The sequence below is a fragment of the Anser brachyrhynchus genome (genome assembly GCF_964034855.1).
Source record: "Anser brachyrhynchus genome assembly, chromosome: 3".
Classification (NCBI taxonomy): Eukaryota; Metazoa; Chordata; class Aves; order Anseriformes; family Anatidae; genus Anser; species Anser brachyrhynchus.
In genome coordinates, this window is record NC_137696.1 from 12,370,130 (window position 1) to 12,379,997 (window position 9,868).

Consider the following 9,868-nt stretch of genomic DNA (forward strand, 5'->3'; position numbering starts at 1 on the left):
GGTGCCAGTGCACTCTCTGGACTCACTGCACTGCATCCCCAGTGGTGCCAGTGCAATCTCTGGACTCACTGTAGTGCATCCCCAGTGGTGCCAGTGCACTCTCTGGACTCACTGCAGTGCATCCCCAGTGGTGCCAGTGCACTCTCTGGACTCACTGCACTGCATCCCCAGTGGTGCCAGTGCACTCTCTCGAGTCACTGCACTACATCCCCAGTAGTGCCAGTGCACTCACTGGACTCACTGTACTGCATCATCGGTGGTGCCAGTGCACTCTCTGGACTCACTTCACTGCATCCCCAGTGGTGCCTCTGCACTCTCTGGACTCACTGCACTGCAGGCCCAGTGGTACCAGTGCACTCTCTGGACTCACTGCAGTGCATCCCCAGTGGTGCCAGTGCACTCTCTGGACTCACTGAAGTGCATTCTCAGTGGTGCCAGTGCACTCTCTGGGCTCACTGAAGTGCATCCCCAGTGGTGCCAGTACACTCACTGGACTCACTGCACTGCATCCCCAGTGGTGCCAGTGCACTCTCTGGACTCACTGCAGTGCATCCCCAGTGGTGCCAGTGCACTCTCTGGACTCACTGCAGTGCATCCCCAGTGGTGCCAGTGCACTCTCTGGACTCACTGCAGTGCATCCCCAGTGGTGCCAGTGCACTCTCTGCACTCACTTCACTGCATCCCCAGTGGTGCCAGTGCACTCTCTGGACTCACTTCACTGCATCCCCAGTGGTGCCAGTGAAGTCTTTGGACTCACTGCACTGCATCCCCAGTGGTGCCAGTGCACTCTGTGGAGTCACTGAAGTGCATCCCCAGTGGTGCCAGTGCACTGCATGGACTCACTGCACTGCATGTCCAGTGGTGCCAGTGCACTCTCTGGACTCACTGTAGTGCATCCCCACTGGTGGCAGTGCACTATGTGGACTCACTGTACTGCATCCCCAGTGGTGACAGTGCGCTCTCTGGACTAACTGCAGTGCATCCCCAGTGGTGCCAGTGCACTCTCTGGACTCACTGCAGTGCATCCCCAGTGGTGCCAGTGCACTCTCTGGTCTCACTGCACTGCATCCCCAGTGGTGCCAGTGCAGTCTCTGGACTCACTGCACTGCATCCCCAGTGGTGCCAGTGCACTCTCTGGACTCACTGCAGTGCATCCCCAGTGGTGTCAGTGCACTCTCTGGACTCACTGTACTGCACCCCCAGTGGTACCAGTGCACTCACTGGACTGACTGCACTGCATCCCCAGTGGTGCCAGTGCGCTCTCTGGAGTCACAGCACTGCATCCCCAGTGGTGCCAGTGCACTCACTGGACTCACTGCACTGCATCACAGGTGGTGCCAGTGCACTCTCTGGACTCACTGCAGTGAATCCCCGGTGGTGCCAGTGTACTCTCTGCAGTCACTGCACTGCATCCCCAGTGGTGCCAGTGCACTCACTGGACTCACTGGACTGCATCCCCAGTGGTGCCAGTGAACTCTCTGGACTCACTGCACTGCATCCCCAGTGGTGCCAGTGTACTCTCTGGACTCACTGCAGTGCATCCCCAGTGGTGCCAGAGCACTCTCTGGACTCACTGCACTGCATCCCCAGTGGTGCCAGTGCACTCTCTGGACTCACTGCACTGCATCCCCAGTGGTGTCAGTGCACTCTCTGGACTCACTGAAGTGCATCCCCAGTTGTGCCAGTGCACTCTCTGGACTCAATGCACTGCATCCCCAGTGGTGCCAGTGCACTCTCTGGACTCACTGCACTGCATCCCCAGTGGTGCCAGTGCAATCTCTGGACTCACTGTAGTGCATCGCCAGTGGTGCCAGTGCACTCTCTGGACTCACTACAGTGCATCCCCAGTGGTGCCAGTGCACTCTCTGGACTCACTGTACTGCATCACCAGTGGTGCCAGTGCACTCTCTGGACTCACTGCAGTGCATCCCCATTGGTGCCAGTGCACTCTCTGGACTCACTGCACTGCAGCCCCGGTGGTGCCAGTGCAATCTCTGGACTCACTGCAGTGCATCCCCAGTGGTGCCAGTGCACTCTCTGGACTTACTGCACTGCATCCCCAGTTTTGCCAGTGAAGTCTTTGGACTCACTGCACTGCATCCCCAGTGTTCACAGTGCACTCTCTGCACTCACTACACTGCATCCCCAGTGGTGCCAGTGCACTCTCTGGACTCACTGCACTGCATCCCCAGTGGTGCCACTGCACTCTGTGGACTCACTGCACTGCATCCCCAGTGGTGTCAGTGCACTCTCTGGACTCACTGCAGAGCATCCCCAGTGGTGCCAGTGCACTCTCTGGACTCACTGCACTGCATCCCCAGTGGAGCCCGTGCACTCTCTGGACTCACTGCACTGCATCCCCAGTGGTGCCAGTGCACTCTCTGGACTCACTGCAGTGCATCTCCAATGGTGCCAGTGCACTCTCTGGACTCACTGCAGTGCATCCCCAGTGGTACCAGTGCACTCTCTGGACTCACTGAAGGGCATTCTCAGTGGTGCCAGTGCACTCTCTGGACTCACTGCACTGCATCCCCAGTGGTGCCAGTACACTCACAAGACTGACTGCACTGCATCCCCAGTGGAGCCAGTGCGCTCTCTGGACTCACTGCACTGCATCCCCATTGGTGCCAGTGCATTCTGTGGACTCACCGCACTGCACCCTGAGTGGTGCCAGTGCACTCTCTGGACTCACTGCAGTGAATCCCCAGTGGTGCCACTGCACTCTCTGGACTCACTGTACTGCATCCCCAGTGTCGCCAGTGCACTCTCTGGAGTAACTGCAGTGCATCCCCAGTGGTGCCAAAGCACTCTCTGGACTCCCGGCACCGCATCCCCAGTGGTGCCAGTGCACTCTCTGGGCTCACTGCAGTGCATCCCCAGTGGTTCCATTGCACTCTCTGGACTCACTGCACTGCATCCCCAGTGGTGCCAGTGCACTCTCTGGACTCACTGCACTGCATCCCCAGTGGAGCCAGTGCACTCTCTGGACTCACTGAAGTGCATCCCCAGTGGTGCCGGTGCACTCTCTGGACTCACTGCAGTGCATCCCCGTTGGTGCCAGTGCACTCTCTGGACTCACTGCAGTGCATCCCCAGTGGTGCCAGTACACTCACAGGACTGACTGCACTGCATCCCCAGTGGAGCCAGAGCGCTCTCTGGACTCACTGCACTGCATCCCTATTGGTGCCAGTGCATTCTCTGGACTCACCGCACTGCACCCTGAGTGGTGCCAGTGCACTCTCTGGACTCACTGCAGTGCATCCCCAGTGGTGCCAGTGCACTCTCTGGACTCACTGTACTGCATCCCCAGTGTTGCCAGTGCACTCTCTGGAGTAACTGCAGTGCATCCCCAGTGGTGCCAAAGCACTCTCTGGACTCCCGGCACCGCATCCCCAGTGGTGCCAGTGCACTCTCTGGGCTCACTAAACTGCATCACCAGTGGTGCCAGTGCACTCTCTTGACTCACTGCACTGCATCCCCAGTGGTGCCAGTGTACTCACTGGACTCACTGCACTGCATTCCCCAGTGGTGCTAGTGCACTCTCTGGACTCACTGCAGTGCATCCCCAGTGGTGCCAGTGCACTCTCTGGACTCACTGAAGTGCATTCTCAGTGGTTCCAGTGCACTCTGTGGACTCACTGAAGTGCATCCCCAGTGGTGCCAGTGCGCTCTCTGGACTCACTGCAGTGCATCCCCAGTGGTGCCAGTGCACTCTCTGGACTCACTGCACTGCATCCCCAGTGCTGCCAGTGCACTCTCTGGACTCACTGCACTGCATCCCCAGTGGTGCCAGTGCACTCTCTGGACTCACTGCACTGCATCCCCAGTGCTGCCAGTGCACTCTCTGGACTCACTGCACTGCATCCCCAGTGGTGCCAGTGCACTCACTGGACTCACTGCACCGCATCCCCAGTGGTGCCAGTGCACTCTCTGGACTCACTAAACTGCATCACCAGTGGTGCCAGTGCACTCTCTGGACTCACTGCAGTGCATCCCCAGTGGTGCCAGTGAAGTCTCTGGACTCACTGCACTGCATCCCCAGTGGTGCCAGTGCACTCTTTGGACTCACTGCACTGCATCCCCACTGCTGCCAGTGCACTCTCTGGACTCACTGCAGAGCATCCCCAGTGGTGCCAGTGCACTCTCTGGACTCACTGCACTGCATCCCCAGTGGTGCCAGTGCACTCTCTCGAGTCACTGCACTACATCCCCAGTAGTGCCAGTGCACTCACTGGACTCACTGTACTGCATCATCGGTGGTGCCAGTGCACTCTCTGGACTCACTGCACTGCATCCCCAGTGGTGCCAGTGCACTCTCTGGACTCACTGAAGTGCATTCTCAGTGGTGCCAGTGCACTCACTGGACTCACTGTACTGCATCACCAGTGGTGCCAGTGCACTCTCTGGACTCACTGCACTGCATCCCCAGTGGTTCCAGTGCATTCACTGGACTCACTGTACTGCATCTCCAGTGGTGCCAGTGCACTCTCTGGACTCACTGCACTGCATCCCCAGTGGTGCCAGTGAGCTCTCTGGACTCACTGCTCTGCATCCCCAGTGGTGCCAGTGTACTCACAGGATTCACTGCACTGCATCCCCAGTGGTGCTAGTGCACTCTCTGGACTCACTGCAGTGCATCCCCAGTGGTGCCAGTGCACTCTCTGGACTCACTGAAGTGCATTCTCAGTGGTGCCAGTGCACTCTCTGGGCTCACTGAAGTGCATCCCCAGTGGTGCCAGTACACTCTCTGGACTCACTGCACTGCATCCCCAGTGGTGCCAGTGCACTCTCTGGACTCACTGCACTGCATCCCCAGTGGTGCCAGTGCACTCTCTGGACTCACTGCAGTGCATCCCCAGTGGTGCCAGTGCACTCTCTGGACTCACTGCAGTGCATCCCCACTGGTGCCAGTGCACTCTCTGCACTCTCTTCACTGCATCCCCAGTGGTGCCAGTGCACTCTCTGGACTCACTGCACTGCATCCCCAGTGGTGCCAGTGAAGTCTTTGGACTCACTGCACTGCATCCCCAGTGGTGCCAGTGCACTCTGTGGAGTCACTGAAGTGCATCCCCAGTGGTGCCAGTGCACTGTATGGACTCACTGCACTGCATGTCCAGTGGTGCCAGTGCACTCTCTGGACTCACTGTAGTGCATCCCCACTGGTGGCAGTGCACTGTGTGGACTCACTGTACTGCATCCCCAGTGGTGACAGTGCGCTCTCTGGACTAACTGCAGTGCATCCCCAGTGGTGCCAGTGCACTCTCTGGACTCACTGCAGTGCATCCCCAGTGGTGCCAGTGCACTCTCTGGTCTCACTGCACTGCATCCCCAGTGGTGCCAGTGCAGTCTCTGGACTCACTGCACTGCATCCCCAGTGGTGCCAGTGCACTGTCTGGACTCACTGCAGTGCATCCCCAGTGGTGTCAGTGCACTCTCTGGACTCACTGTACTGCACCCCCAGTGGTACCAGTGCACTCACTGGACTCACTGCACTGCATCCCCAGTGGTGCCAGTGCGCTCTCTGGAGTCACAGCACTGCATCCCCAGTGGTGCCAGTGCACTCACTGGACTCACTGCACTGCATCACAGGTGGTGCCAGTGCACTCTCTGGACTCACTGCACTGCATCCCCAGTGGTGTCAGTGCACTCTCTGGACTCACTGAAGTGCATCCCCAGTTGTGCCAGTGCACTCTCTGGACTCAATGCACTGCATCCCCAGTGGTGCCAGTGTACTCTCTGGACTCACTGCAGTGCATCCCCAGTGGTGCCAGAGCACTCTCTGGACTCACTGCACTGCATCCCCAGTGGTGCCAGTGCACTCTCTGGACTCACTGCACTGCATCCCCAGTGGTGTCAGTGCACTCTCTGGACTCACTGAAGTGCATCCCCAGTTGTGCCAGTGCACTCTCTGGACTCAATGCACTGCATCCCCAGTGGTGCCAGTGCACTCTCTGGACTCAGTGCACTGCATCCCCAGTGGTGCCAGTGCAATCTCTGGACTCACTGTAGTGCATCCCCAGTGGTGCCAGTGCACTCTCTGGACTCACTGCAGTGCATCCCCAGTGGTGCCAGTGCACTCTCTGGACTCACTGTACTGCATCACCAGTGGTGCCAGTGCACTCTCTGGACTCACTGCAGTGCATCCCCAGTGGTGCCAGTGCACTCTCTGGACTCACTGCACTGCAGCCCCAGTGGTGCCAGTGCAATCTCTGGACTCACTGCAGTGCATCCCCAGTGGTGCCAGTGCACTCTCTGGACTCACTGCACTGCATCCCCAGTTTTGCCAGTGAAGTCTTTGGACTCACTGCACTGCATCCCCAGTGGTGCCAGTGCACTCTCTGGAGTCACTGAAGTGCATCCCCAGTGGTGGCAGTGCACTCTCTGGACTCACTGCACTGCATCCCCAGTGGTGCCACTGCACTCTCTGGACTCACTGTACTGCATCCCCACTGGTACCAGTGCACTCTGTGGACTCACTGTACTGCATCCCCAGTGGTGCCAGTGCACTCTCTGGACTCACTGCACTGCATCCCCAGTGGTGCCAGTGCACTCTCTGGACTCACTGCAGTGCATCCCCAGTGGTGCCAGTGCACTCTCTGGACTCACTGCAGTGCATCCCCAGTGGTGCCAGTGCACTCTCTGGACTCACTGCAGTGCATCCACAGTGGTGCCAGTGCACTCACTGGACTCACTGCAGTGCATTCCCTCTGGTGCCAGTGCACTCTCTGGACTCACTGAAGTGCATTCTCAGTGGTGCCAGTGCACTCTCTGGACTCACTGCACTGCATCCCCAGTGGTGCCAGTGCATTCTCTGGACTCACGGCAGTGCATCACCAGTGCTGCCAGGGCACTCTCTGGACTCACTGAGGTGCATCCCCTGTGGTGCCAGTGCACTCTCTGGACTCACTGCAGTGCATCCCCAGTGGTGCCAGTGCACACTCTGGACTCACTGCACTGCATCCTCTGTGCTGCCAGTGCACTCTCTGGACTCACTGCACTGCATCCCCAGTGTTCACAGTGCACTCTCTGCACTCACTACACTGCATCCCCAGTGGTGCCAGTGCACTCTCTGGACTCACTGCACTGCATCCCCAGTGGTGCCAGTGCACTCTGTGGACTCACTGCACTGCATCCCCAGTGGTGTCAGTGCACTCTCTGGACTCACTGCACTGCATCCCCAGTGGTGCCAGTGCACTCTCTGGACTCACTGCTCTGCATCCCCAGTGGAGCCCGTGCACTCTCTGGACTCACTGAAGTGCATCCCCAGTGGTGCCAGTGCACTCTCTGGACTCACTGCAGTGCATCCCCGTTGGTGCCAGTGCACTCTCTGGACTCACTGCAGTGCATCCCCAGTGGTGCCAGTGCACTCTCTGGACTCACTGAAGTGCATTCTCAGTGGTGCCAGTGCACTCTCTGGAGTCACGGCACTGCATCCCCAGTGGTGTCAGTACACTCACAGGACTGACTGCACTGCATCCCCAGTGGAGCCAGTGCGCTCTCTGGACTCACTGCACTGCATCCCCATTGGTGCCAGTGCATTCTCTGGACTCACCGCACTGCACCCTGAGTGGTGCCAGTGCACTCTCTGGACTCACTGCAGTGCATCCCCAGTGGTGCCAGTGCACTCTCTGGACTCACTGTACTGCATCCCCAGTGTTGCCAGTGCACTCTCTGGAGTAACTGCAGTGCATCCCCAGTGGTGCCAAAGCACTCTCTGGACTCCCGGCACCGCATCCCCAGTGGTGCCAGTGCACTCTCTGGGCTCACTGCACTGCATCCCCAGTGGTGTCAGTGCACTCTCTGGACTCACTGCACTGCATCCCCAGTGGTGCCAGTGCACTCTCTGGACTCACTGCACTGCATCCCCAGTGGAGCCCGTGCACTCTCTGGACTCACTGAAGTGCATCCCCAGTGGTGCCAGTGCACTCTCTGGACTCACTGCAGTGCATCCCCGTTGGTGCCAGTGCACTCTCTGGACTCACTGCAGTGCATCCCCAGTGGTGCCAGTACACTCACAGGACTGACTGCACTGCATTCCCAGTGGAGCCAGAGCGATCTCTGGACTCACTGCACTGCATCCCCAGTGGTGCCAATGCACTCTCTGGACTCACTGCACTGCATCCCCAGTGGTGCCAGTGCACTCTCTGGACTCACTTGAGTGCATCCCCAGTGGTGCCAGTGCACTCTCTGGACTCACTGCACTGCATCCCCAGTGGTGCCAGTGCACTCTGTGGACTCACTGCACTGCATCCCCAGTGGTGCCAGTGCACTCTCTGGACTCACTGCACTGCATCCCCAGTGGTGCCAGTGCACTCTCTGGACTCACTGCACTGCATCCCCAGTGGTGCCAGTGCACTCTCTTGACTCACTGCAGTGCATCCCAAGTGGTGCCAGTGCACTCTCTGGACTCACTGCACTGCATCCCCAGTGGTGCCAGTGCACTCTCTGGACTCACTGCACTGCATCCCCAGTGGTGCTAGTGCACTCTCTGCACTCACTGCACTGCATTCCCAGTGGTGCCAGTGAAGTCTCTGGACTCACTGCACTGCATCCCCAGTGGTGCCAGTGCACTCTCTGGACTCACTGCACTGCATCCCCACTGCTGCCAGTGCACTCTCTGGACTCACTGCAGAGCATCCCCAGTGGTGCCAGTGCACTCTCTGGACTCACTGCACTGCATCCCCAGTGGTGCCAGTGCACTCTCTCGAATCACTTCACTACATCCCCAGTAGTGCCAGTGCACTCACTGGACTCACTGTACTGCATCATCGGTGGTGCCAGTGCACTCTCTGGACTCACTTCACTGCATCCCCAGTGGTGCCAGTGCACTCTCTGGACTCACTGCACTGCATCCCCAGTGGTACCAGTGCACTCACTGGACTCACTGTACTGCATCACCAGTGGTGCCAGTGCACTCTCTGGACTCACTGCACTGCATCCCCAGTGGTTCCAGTGCATTCACTGGACTCACTGTACTGCATCTCCAGTGGTGCCAGTGCACTCTCTGGACTCACTGCACTGCATCCCCAGTGGTGCCAGTGAGCTCTCTGGACTCACTGCTCTGCATCCCCAGTGGTGCCAGTGTACTCACAGGATTCACTGCACTGCATCCCCAGTGGTGCTAGTGCACTCTCTGGACTCACTGCAGTGCATCCCCAGTGGTGCCAGTGCACTCTCTGGACTCACTGAAGTGCATTCTCAGTGGTGCCAGTGCACTCTCTGGGCTCACCGAAGTGCATCCCCAGTGGTGCCAGTACACTCACTGGACTCACTGCACTGCATCCCCAGTGGTGCCAGTGCACTCTCTGGACTCACTGCACTGCATCCCCAGTGGTGCCAGTGCACTCTCTGGACTCACTGCAGTGCATCCCCAGTGGTGCCAGTGCACTCTCTGCACTCACTTCACTGCATCCCCAGTGGTGCCAGTGCACTCTCTGGACTCACTGCACTGCATCCCCAGTGGTGCCAGTGAAGTCTTTGGACTCACTGCACTGCATCCCCAGTGGTGCCAGTGCACTCTGTGGAGTCACTGCACTGCATCCCCAGTGGTGCCAGTGCACTCTATGGACTCACTGCACTGCATGTCCAGTGGTGCCAGTGCACTCTCTGGACTCACTGTACTGCATCCCCACTGGTGCCAGTGCACTATGTGGACTCACTGTACTGCATCCCCAGTGGTGGCAGTGCGCTCTCTGGACTAACTGCAGTGCATCCCCAGTGGTGCCAGTGCACTCTCTGGACTCACTGCAGTGCATCCCCAGTGGTGCCAGTGCACTCTCTGGTCTCACTGCACTGCATCCCCAGTGGTGCCAGTGCAGTCTCTGGAGTCACTGCACTGCATCCCCAGTGGTGCCAGTGCACTGTCTGG